Genomic DNA, 12,516 nt, shown 5'->3' on the forward strand with positions numbered 1-12,516 from the left:
ACTGCTCCATAGTAACCACGTGCCGCCAGAAACCACCAGAGGATGTCTCAGAGTATTTCTCAAGATTTGAAACAGTGTTCTCCGATTACAGTGGACAAGACATGTCCACCGCAACTGGACACCACTTATTAGTGCAGAACTACGTCAAAGGATTACTGCCAGATGTATCCCAGAAATTACAAGCCAGCGAAAGTAGTTGGGCAGCATCTAAACCGGCGGCCATTCTCCAAATGGCCCAGTACTATGAGCATCAGAGAAACGAAAATGACAGGGCTACAGAAAGGAAAAAGAAGGACTTGAAGGAAAGGGTGATGATAGCACAACTCCAGGGGGCGAATACAGGAAGGGAGCAATATAGGGGAGGATACCAGCAGAATACCTCTAGAGTACAGCCACCTAGAAACAATTAATCAACATCATATGTAGGACGCCAAGACCTAGGACAGGATCAATGTGCATTTTGCAAAGAATATGGACGCTGGAAAACCCAATGCCCGGCTTTCTAAGGAGCTGTTAGGGGCAGGGGGGCGAGGGAAATAGCAAGTGGACAGAGAGGAAGAGGACGTGGGAGAGGGTACACGAGTGAAGCAAACGAAGAAAGGCCAGGAAGAGTGAACGCATTTGACCATCCCAAACAGAATCAGTACCAATAGACAGATTATGACAATACGTACGACTTTGCGTTAGGACAGCCAGGGGCAAAGGAGGGATCCAGTCGAGCTCTATGTTTACCAGCAAGGCCCTTATGTTACCGCTAAGGTCCAGGGCACAAAGTCGCCATTTTTGGTAGACACGGGAGCAACACGTAGTGCACTATCCAAACGACTGATTCCAAGGGCACCCTTGTCAGGCTCAAATGTGACCTCAATAGGATTTGACGGTACGCCCACCACCAACCCTTTGTCCCGACCGATCCCTTTCAACCTTGACAACAATAGCATCGAAACGACATTCCTCCTCTTTTCTAACACCCCAGACGCCATTATGGGTCTCGACCTTTTGAAACACTTCCATGCGACTATCAGATGCTCACCAGACGGAGTGCGTGTCATCCTGAATGACAACCCTCAGCGCCATAGAGAGAACCCTTCTCAGCACGTTTCCCATCTCCGAGACTGACGCATCCCTACTGGGCACTTTGCCATCACACTTATGGGCTAAAGCTGATTATGACGTAGGACGAATGATGATTGACCCAGTACACGTAACAATATGACAGGACGCAACCCTACCGAAAGTACCGCAGAATATCGCCAGAGGGTGAGAAGGCACTGACAGAGATCATACAGTCTTTGGTAGAGGCAGGGGTGGTAGAGGAAGTAGTGAGCAACGTTTGTAACAGTCTCATACTATAGATTGTAAAGAGAGAGGGAGACGGAAAAACCTATTGCTTCATCTTTGACCTGCGGGAGAAACAAAATCGTAGTGCCGCAATACCCAGTAGTTTCCGACATCACAACAATTTTGACTTTAATCCCCTCCACTGCCACCACCTTCAATGTAATTGACCTCAAAAACGCATTCTTTTCCATACCTATACACGAGGACAGCCGCTACCTATTTGGATTCACACTAAACTCCAGTTTGTACAGGTTTTGCAGAGCACCTCAGGGGTACACTGAGAGCCCAAGCATCTATAGCCAGGCGCTTAAAAGAAAATTGGACGCCATACAATTGCCAGATGGAATGGCACCAATACAATATGTAGACAACATCCTTCTAGCAGCAGACACCATACCAAAAGCAGTCACAGCCACCATCAAACTACTCCATTTTCTTGCTGAGAATGGTCACAAGGTCTCCCGAAAGAAATTGCAGTTCTGTAAATCACAAGTGATCTATTTGGGTCACCTTTTATCAAAAGAAGGGAAGAAACTCACGCCTGACAGGATCCAGACAATTCTAGACACCCCAGTCCCCAAAGATCAGAAGCAAGTCTGCTCTTTGATAGGTCTCACCTCATTTTGCCGACAGTGGTTACCGAACTTTAGCCTCATTGTCAAACCCCTTCTCTCTTGATAGGTCTCACCTCATTTTGCCGACAGTGGTTACCGAACTTTAGCCTCATTGTCAAACCCCTTCTCTCCCTCCTGGCTAAAAACATCCCCTCGCCTCTCCCCTGGACCCCCGAATGCCAGGCAGCCTTTAAAGAACTACGCAATGCCCTTTGTTCAGCGCCTGTCCTAGGAACCCTCGATTACTCCAAACAATTTTTCCTCTACACGCACGAGTGGGAGGGATGTGCATGGTCTGTCCTAACACAATCAATTGGTCACAAACAACGCCCTTGTGCATATTTCTCTGCCACCCTCGATCCAGTAGCCAGAGCGCTGCCAGCGTGCCTGCGAGCTGTGGCAGCTGCAGCAGTATCAATATGCCAGAGCGAAGGAATAGTGCTCTCCAATCCAGTCACTGTTTTAGTACCCCATGCAGTCGACACACTACTAAACCAGACCAAAATACAACACTTGACTAGCGCCCGACTGACAGGATATGAGTTGACCCTGCTAGCACCGCACATTACTCTAAAGCGATTCACCACCCTCAATCCAGCCACACTGTTACCCCTACCCGAAAATTATCCTAGCGTGACTCCACTACTCGACTGTGTGACACTAACCGATGAACAAACAAAGAGTAGAATAGATCTCAGAGACACCGCCTTTCTAGAACCAGATGGAGAACTATGGGTGGATGGTTCGTGCATCAAACTCCCCGACAGCACCACCTCAGCTACATACGCTGTCACCACAGCCCGAACCGTTCTGGAAACAGCCCGTATTCCCCAACGATCAGCCCAGGCTGCAGAACTCATTGCCTTCACACAAGCATGTATCCTAGCGACTGACACGACAGTTAACTTATACACCGACAGCCAATATGCCTTCGGGGTGGTTCACCATTTTGGGGTCTTATGGAAAGAAAGAGGGTTCCTGACTTCACACAGTACACCCATCCTGCATGGAGATTTAGTCTCTGCCTTGACGCAAGCAGTCCTCCTCCCCAAGAAGTTAGCAGTGATAAAATGCCAAGCACATAGGAAAGTGACTCATCTCATTGGACAGGGAAATGCACTAGCAGACGTTACTGCCCGAGCCACGGCAGGAGACAGAACTATGACACGAATGTATGTGACCAGGTCACAAGCTGAACAATGGACTGACGCTAGGACCACTGTAAGGGACATACAGACTACAGGCACACAAGACGAATTGACCGAGTGGGAAAAGATGGGACTAAAAGACGAGGAAGATTGCTGGAGAACTAAAGACGGAAATAAATGGCTGTTACCCATTGCCTACCTCATCACCATATTGACCATGGCACATTTACCAGCACACATAGGCTCCACCCCCATGATTGAACTAATCAGCAGAGTATGGCATAATGTCAAGATAGCAGAATCTGCAAAACGCCTAGTACAACAATGTATAGTCTGCCTACAACACAACCCAGGGAAGGGGACAGTAGTACCACGGGGAGGGTTTGGAGTCCCCGACCACCCCTTTGAAATCCTTCAAATGGATTACATTCAACTAGAGAGATGGCATGGTCTAAAATATGTCCTGGTGGTTGTGTGCGCTTTTAGCAAATGGGTGGAGGCATATCCCACCCGCGACAATACTGCCTTAGCCACTGCAAAAATATTGCTACAAGACTTCTTCCCCTGATACGGCCTTTGCAGAATTTTATGGAGCGACAACGGCCCCCACTTCGTAGCCGAGGTGATACAGAACATACTGAGAGGGTTGGGGGTAAAATAAAAGTTCCATGCCGTCTTCCACCCCCAATCAGCGGGCCTGGTAGAGAGACACAATGCAACATTGAAACTAAAACTAGCCAAAATAGTTGCCACAACCGGGTTGAAATGGCCCGACGCCCTTCCATTGGCATTGCTATCAATGCGCTCCACCCCAACCAAACACAGACTAACCCCGCATGAGGTGGTCTTCGGCAGGCCTATGAACATTTGGGCGGCACCAAGACCCACCTCCATTAACCATGTCCCGAACATATTAATGTCGGATTATTTGCATAAATTGACAAACGAGCTAACAATTATCCACCAACAGGTGCAGCAAGCCTTGCCTGACGTTTCCAGGGGCCCGGGACATGAAATAAAGCCAGGTGACCAGGTATTGATTTGCAACTTCCAAAGAACGAAGAATATGGAGCCTAGGTCGGCGGGCCCCTGGCAAGTCCTGATCACAACCCGAACTGCCCTCCGAGTGGAAGGAAAACTAAACTGGCTGCACGCTCATCATTGCAAGCGAGTCCCTACAACCCTGGCAACCTGTGAAGGGGTGGAGGTGCAAGAGGAAGTACTCGCGAAGAACCGACCAGCTCTGAGTTGCTACCCACAAGAAGACACCCTCGAACTATCAGAATTTCCCAACCCCACAGTGCCATCCAAGAAAGGGTACAACCTAAGATCAACGAAAAGGAGGGAGCTCCAACGACCAGGCCACTAACTGAGTCAAGGTCTTAGATCGGTAGCACAGTCAAACAACGCTACCAGGAAAGCGCCAGACAAAGGTCTGTGGTCCTACCAGTTGTGGAGCTCCTCGAAGATGATGGAAGAAACTGAACACCTGCAAAGCCACCGCAAAGACACCAAGACTGCTAACCTGCACAGCACAAAGACAATTGCACTTGCAGCCGCATTTCTCACCTGTATCCTGCTAACGGCCGCACTCTGGATCATTGAAGAGAATGCACCTGCATACAGAACATTGTCACCCACCATGCAACCAATCACTAAGAAAGAATACTACCTGGTATCACTACCGCCACATCTCCGAGAACGACGCAAAGAATTCTGGAATAATTCTTTTGTGCAGATGTTGCACCACCACAATCTTGCCACCAATGCTACCAACTGTTGTGTCTGTGGGCTGTTACCAAATGTCACTGAACATTCCATCCCTTTCATCCCTTCGCCCTTTTCTATTCATGGATCTTGCCTTGCCTTGATGATACTCCTACAACAAAGTTACAAAGATAATGCCACTTCCGACGGAACAATCGCCCAGTTCTACAACGAGTTCTGGCGAAACAAAACAGGAAGAACAGCCGCCCCCTTCTGCCCTCACACCTTCAATGCGACATTCCCGATGAATGTCCCCTTCAAAGAATGAGTGGAAATGCAAGTGTTCAATAATCCTAACAGAGCCACATTTTCCTACCTGAAGAAAAGAACTGCTGCAACACTAACTGTGGCCCTATCTGTGGTGAACGTCTCTGGCCTTGTCTGCATTGAAGGCCATGGGACTAAGAATGTGGGTCACAGCACCTGTAGCATTGTAAGGACTTTGAACACTACCAACCCTCCAGCGCTTGTTGCATCACCCAATATGTACTTTGTTTGTGGAACCAAAGCCTACACCTGGCTCCCAAGAAACTGGAGGGGCATGTGCTACATCGCCATTGTTTTGCCACCAACCTACACAGCTCATGCAGAGCATCATCGAGAAAAGCGTTCTAAAGACACTGATCAAGCAGACACCGCCTCATCACAGTTCCTCGACGCAGCAAAAGGGATCATCCCGCTATGGGGTCCGATGGCAAACAGCCGAGCCATCAGACATCTGTCCCAAGCGGTAGAGACCGACCTGAACGTCACTGCTGGCATCCTCACCAACAACACTGCTGAGCTCCAAGCGGTCCGTCTGGTTACCCTGCAAAATCTCATGGTCCTGGACGTGGTACTAGCCGACCGTGGAGGAGCATGCCACATCATTGGTGCCAGCTGCTGTGTATACATTCCTGGTAATTCACCTTCTGTCTACGAAGCAATCGAACATCTCCATAGACTGTCTTCAGAAATTCATCAGGGATCAGAGACTTGGACAATTGGAAGTTGGCTTTGGGGCATCTTGAAGGAGTGGGGTTGGAAAATATCAATGATTCTCTTGGTCCCAGTATTGACAATATGTGGTTGTTGTTTGGGTATAAAATGTATACCACCTTTGTGTTCTCTTTGCATAACTACCTTGCACCCTAAGACTATGGACACTCAGCTAACAAAAATGAGAGTAATGTATGATCAAGAGATACAGGACATTATGGAGATCGAAATAGACTGACAAGCTTGCTAGTTATGTTCAAAGGGGCCACTGTTAAAAGCAAAACGACAATCGTGAACATTGCCTGCGCCATCTTGTCTTGTGGAAATTTCTATGTGCACATAAGCTACAGTCATTTTAATCTATCACAGCCATTTTGCACTCTGTTGGCCACCTTTGTTTCACCCTACCCTTACTAGCATCCCTCTGACCAACCTGGTATGTGTGCTGGGGGCTATAAACTCTTATTGCCACAACAAACCTCAGCGCCACTTGCTGCCACAAACTCCTTTTTCCTCACCTCTGTTTACAGGCAAACCTTTGGACACTCTACCCCTCACTGCACCTAGTTACACAAACAGGTTCTAAACACCAATAAGACTCTTGCAACATGATTTATTGCACTGCAAACAGCACAACTTGTTTTTACCAACAATGGGACCTGTTTTTATCAACAGAACCGACTCTTAGATCTGGCCGATCTCACATGTATTAGACCCTGAAGCAAGGTCCAGCTGTAAGATAAGATTGTCTGTTTGACCTGGGTGGGAAGAGAATTACTGTTGTACTTGTGTGACAACCTGCCCGGGGCGGGGACTCCAAGCTTGTGTAACCATGTTGATGAAACAAATGCATTGTGTCAAACCTGTATAAAAGGAAGAACCAAAAGAGTTATTGCAGAGCACCTCCCTCAGACATCCCGGTGTCTGCAGTTGACGTGATCTCCTCATGAGAAATAAACCATTTTCTTGTCTTCCAGTTTCCAGCGCTTGCCTCATTATTTTGATAGCGAACCCAACGTGAATTAGAGGTGGAACCCTGCACCAGGCAGCATTGAGGGTCTTAGAAGACTCGCTGCCTTTCACAGGACTTCGTGTGATTTGCTGTGAAGCCCAGTTCGTGAAGTAGTTGGATAGTGGTATGAGTGTGTTGTACACACTGGTTGTATGAGTTGGCTTTTATGAGCCAGTCGTCTAGGTATGGGAAGACGTGGATGTGTTGTCTTCGCAGGTGTGCTGCCACTACTGCTAGGCACTTGGTAAACACCCATGGTGACTCCGAATGGGAGCACTTTGAATTGATAGTGTAGACCGTCCACTACAAATCTGAGAAACTTCCTATGAGCCTTGTGAACAGGAATGTGGAAATAGGCGTCCTTGCGGTCTAGGGTGGCAAGTAAGTCGTTTTGGGAGAGCAGGAGAAGTACCTGCTGGAGTGTGACCATGTGGAAATGGTCTGAGTGTATATAGTGATTTAGGGGTCTGAGGTCTAGGATGGGCCTTAGAGTGTCGTCTCTTTTTGGTATGAGAACATATAGGGAGTAAACTCCCATATTTTGTTGGTGGGTAGGAACTAGTTCTATCGCACTCTTTTGTAGGAGGGAGATTACCTCCTGCTTTAGTAGTGCCAAATGCTCCTGTGACATTGGGCGTTGTTTGGGTGGAATGTTTGGGGGGGTAGATGTCAGTTCGAGGCAGTAGCCTGACCGAATTATTTGTGTTACCCATTTGTCTGAGGTGATAGTATTTCAGACAGGAAGTAAATTGTGGAGTCTGCCCCCGACCGGAGTGGGATGGTCTGAGGGGAGGGGAGGGAAGTCATTGGGTAGGGGTGGAGGCAGAGCGGGAGGGGTTAGTCTTTCCTCTGTTTTTATTATTGTTGCCCCTGTAGCCGCCTTTTTGGTAACCCCTTGTGAAGGTGGATTGGGTAGGGGCTTTATAGGAAGTAGAAGCGTTATCTGAGTAGCCTCTGGAGGTGCTTCGAAAGGAAGAGCGGCGAAAGGAGCGCCTGGGAGGGTGCGGCTGTAAGGCTCCCATAGACTTCGCCGTATCTGTGTCTTTTTTCATTTTTTCCAGGGCATCGTCAAGTTTTGGGCCGAACAGATGTTCCTGGTCAAAGGAGTGGTTCAGGATGGAAGCCTGAAATTCGTAGCCAGGCATGCCTACGGAGGAGGACGCTGGTGTTAATTGCCCTAGAGGAGGTGTCAGCTACATCTAGGGCGCAGCGAATGGAGGTGTTCGTTTTACCCTCCTGGATTAGCTCGTTGGCTCTATTTTTGCATTTGTCAGGGAGGTGTTGCATTATGGCTTCCAGTTCATCATAATGTGCCCTGTCATATCTTGGCAAAAGCGCTTGTGTATTTGCGATGCGCCATATGTTGGCAGCCTGGGATGCAGTGCGCTTGCCAGATGCGTCCAAGTGTTTGGACTCCTTATCAGGTGGTGGTGCGTCGCCTGATGCCTGGGAGTTTGCACGCTTTCTTGCAGTGGACACTACTAGGGAGTCTAGTGGTGCTGGCCCTCTGATGTAGGTGGGGTCTGTAGGGGCGCCCTTATACTTCTTATCGATACGAGGGTTGATGACCCTGGCCCTGACCGGGTCTTTAAAGACCTCCGGCGCGTGCTTGATAACCCCTTTCAGCATGGGCAGGATGGAAGTGGCCCTGTGTGTTGTGTCGAAGGTATCTAGGAGGAAGTCCTCCTCCACGGGGTCTGTATGGAGATCCACTCCGTGGTAGTGTGCAGCCCTATGGAGTAGTTGGTTAAACCCCATTGAGTCTTCTAGAGGGGGGGGGGGGACGGTCATGAAGGGTAAAGATCATCCTGCGGGACGTTCGGGATGTCTGGAATGTTATAGTCGTCCCATGGGTCTGGGGAGCCTGTAGGAGTGGGGTCCCCTGTGGGTTGGTCATGGGGCTCGTCCCCTGTGTCATCGTAGACATCGTCATCATCCTCATCCGGAGAGGGTGTGGGGGAATGATGAGGTGGGGGAGGTGGAGGAGGGGGTGAAGGTATTCTCAAAGGGGAGGTAGCAAAGTCTTTCCTCTTTGGAGGTGGAGCAGGGTCAGGCTTGTCCAGCGGTCTCTTTTTGATGTTGAGCATCAAATGTCCAGTTTTAGGGTCTTTGACACGTGTTTTTTGTAGTGGATCAGGCCGAAATAGTTCTTCAGTGAGTGGCCGATCCGTCGGCGCCGAAGGTGTCGGGGCCGTAGGATTTTTAGTCTTGGAGTCAGCATCGGTTCGTTGTTTTGAACTGTGCGGCTTCGAGGTGGCTGGTTGTTTCCTCGGCTCCTAGATGACTTTCGGCTTCGAGGTGTGGGTGTCGATGGCTTTGGGTTTTTTGCTCGGCTCCGGGGACGGTGTCGGTACCGAGGAGCTGGTGCTTGTCTTCGGCGCAGAGTGCTTCGGTGTGGAGCTCGGTGCGGAGGAGGAGGCCATTTTCTTTTTCGGCGCCGGTGCGGAGGAGTGTTTCTCGGCACCGACGGTAGGCTGGCTCGAGCCCGAGCCGCCAGAAAGCTTGATAGGCTTCTTAACCTGGCCCGAAGGCGAGGTGTGGGAAGCAATGTCTTTGGTCGTGCCTAGGCCCGAGGGCGAAGGCATGAGCGAAGCCTTTTTCGATGCCGTCTAGGGTGTGGGTTGGGGGTGGATGTTAGTACTCACGCCCCTCTGTGCCGGAGTGATGTCCTCGACATCTGAGTCGTCGGCTTCGGAGGCGCCGACGAGGCCCTCTTCGGTGTGCTGTTCTTCTGGAGCATCGACACCTTCTCCGAAGATGTCGTCTGGGATCGCTGTCGACGAGTGTGCCATGGTTCTCCTCGCCCTTCGGTCTCGAATGGTCTTCTTGGACCAGAAGGATTTGCATGCCGGACAGTCTCGAGCCTCGTGTTCAGGGGAGAGGCAGAGGTTGCACACCTCATGGAGATCGGTGAGGGGAAATTTGGACCCACATCGAGGACACTTCTTGAATGGAGTCCTTTCCATCAGCCAGGACCGGAGCTTAGGTAGGCCCGAAGGCCTTCGTCGACGACCGGAATCGAAGACTTCGAACAATGAGTCGCGTTGAGTGTGGAGATTGCGATCGAAAACAATACCGCGAAAAGGGGAGGATTGCGCGCCGATCAGAAGAACTGGAAACTGTTCGGAGCGCGAAGAACACATCCGAGCCCGATGGCGGAGCCCATGCGCAATACGATCCAAAGGAGGAGTCACATACCTCGTGACTTCCAAAGACTTTCCAAGAGGAAAAACTGGAAACATCCGGGCCCAACACCAGATGGCGATCTATGCACAGTGTGTAATCTGCAGCTCATATGCCTCGAACATCCAATTTAGTATGCCTGAACTCAGAATCTAAAGATGCATCTTTTAGTGAAGGTGATTTTTACATTCTGCGTTTCAAAATACCACTTTTAGAAAGTGGGTATTTTCTTGCTCAGTCATCCCGTGTGCCTCTGCTGGAATGTGGATTGACTGTCTGGGTTTTGGATGACAGTAGGCTGGGGGGGCCGGAGGGGCTTCAGATAGTCTGGGTAGGTCAGGAAAGGGCTGAATAGACCAGGGCTTTGATGGGGGAAGAGGTAGGAGATTTCCTTGCACCTCAAAGGTGTCTGTCTGCCTCTGACTAATGCAGTCTCCACCTCCTGCAAGGGATTCACACCAGAGAAGGACCAACTGGTTCTGGCCGGGCACAGACACCCTCTGCCTGAAAGATCAAAAGATTTTTGGACATAAATACTGGGCCTCAGACCCCTGAATTTTAGAACTCATCTGGAACAAGAAGACTGCCAAGAAGAGCCGGAGAAGCTGCGAAAAGGAACGATTGCTCTGCTGGGCTGACCTGCAGTGGCTACTTCTGTCTTGGGTAGTGAAAGGCCTGGACTGGACTTTCTGCAACTTAATTTGTGAGTCTCTCTAAGGGCTTGAGGTAGAGCTTGCCCCCTGTTCACAATGTCTTAGTAACCACAAAGACTTCAAGCTCATCTGTCTGCGGCACTGGGGACTGTGTATTTTGTGCTGCAAACAGAGAAAAAGCAACTCGAGGACATCTACGACGCCGTTGTCGACTCCGTGTCCTGAAGGCACCGCAGAGGGCACCGCCGCAACGCAACCTTGGTCTCACCGATGACGCCTGTTGATGCCGCCACCGAGCCGTTGCTCGCACCGCGACCTGTGGGCACCGCACTCTGCACCGCCTGGCTTCACGAGGATGCCTTGGCCTCCCTGACGCTGCTGCTCCACGCTTAAGTCTGCGCCGCTGCTTGCTCCGTGGTGCGAGGGCACCGCTCGTAAGTCACACCGCCCTCATCCCGCACCACAGCCTTGGCCTGCCGGTGCCATTGACTCCCGTTCGTCAGCCGACGACAGCGCTTCAGCAACGACGCCGCCGCTGCTTGCACCGTGACCTGCTAGCACCGAGACGAACACGGCCTTCATCTCGCACTGCGACCCTGGTCTCACCGACTACGCCATCTGACGCTGCCACCAAGCCGCTGCTCAAGCCTCAACCTGAGGGCATCACACGCCGCACCGCTGCACTTTGCACCGCAGCACCACACGCCTGTCAGTGCCAGCGCTCCTGATTCCATCAGTGAGGAGCCCGACCTGCAACGCGAGTGACTTCAAGGGCCTCCACACCCCGCATTTCTCACAGGTACTGATGTGGGTCTTCCCTACACCGAAGCTGGCCCGCGACCAGCCAGAACTGTTGGATTTGTTGTTCACGACGCCGTGATAGCCCTGGACGGAGCTATCGATATCAAGGAACTGTGTTTGAAACGTATTTTGACAAGTGCAGATTTTTAAGTATAGTATTGTGGATCTTTATCGTATTTTGTCTGGTCTTAAAGTATATAAAAATATTGGCTATTTTTCTAAAACTGGTGTGATGTCCTTTTGTAGTGCGTACACTATATTACTGTTGGTTATGTGCAAACGCTTTACACACTGTCTCTAGGATAAGCCTAGCTGCTCGTGCCAAGCTACCAAAGGGGAGAGCAGGGGTTATTTCAGAAGTGTAACTCCCTTATCCTGACTAGAGTGGTGGTTTTTGCCTGGCTTTGGCCCATGCCCTAGCCTACCAAAAATCCCATTTCTAACAGTGGTTGTCAGTGGTGAGGATAGGACTTGCGTTTGCATGTGACTTACAGTGATTGGTGTGCACTACTACCATATTGTAGACCATTACGTACCGCATACTAGCCCATTTTCTTTTTGGCAGATTTTTGTGATCTTGCCAGGTGACCTTTCTACTTCGTCATGCCGGAATCAATAACATCAACCGTTGCATCCATGGGAATTGCCTTTGAGGAGGATAGATTGGAGCTCTACACTGTTAGAGAAATGAAATCTGTTTGCAAGAACCTAAAAGTCCAAGGCAGAGGCCTCACTAAGAAGGACGAGCTACAAAAGGCGCTGAGGGCCTGGGTAGCAGCCAGAAACGCCAGTGGGCAATCTGGTGATCTTAGTGGAGAGGCGGAGGAGCCTAGTCCTAGGGTGGATGTGCTGTTGGGAGGGGGGGAAACCTCCCGGCCAGGCAGCAGTGGCCTGTCCCCAGAGGAGCAGGAGGACAGACGGGAAGCAAGGAAAGTAGCCACAGAACTAGAAGAAATTAGATTAGCCATGGAAGAGAAGAGAATAGTATTAGATTACGAAATCAGAATGAAGAAGCTGGA

At 50.2% G+C, this 12,516-nt stretch overlaps 1 protein-coding gene across 4 annotated transcripts in view; it reads right to left on the reverse strand.

Moving 5' to 3' along the window:
- The window catches only part of LOC146797742 (cyclin-dependent kinase 17-like), a 655,932-nt gene that overhangs the window by 94,821 nt on the left and 548,595 nt on the right, over window positions 1-12,516 (reverse strand). The window lies entirely within an intron of this gene.

This window comes from Triturus cristatus, chromosome 9 (genome assembly GCF_964204655.1).
Source record: "Triturus cristatus chromosome 9, aTriCri1.1, whole genome shotgun sequence".
NCBI lineage: Eukaryota > Metazoa > Chordata > Amphibia > Caudata > Salamandridae > Triturus > Triturus cristatus.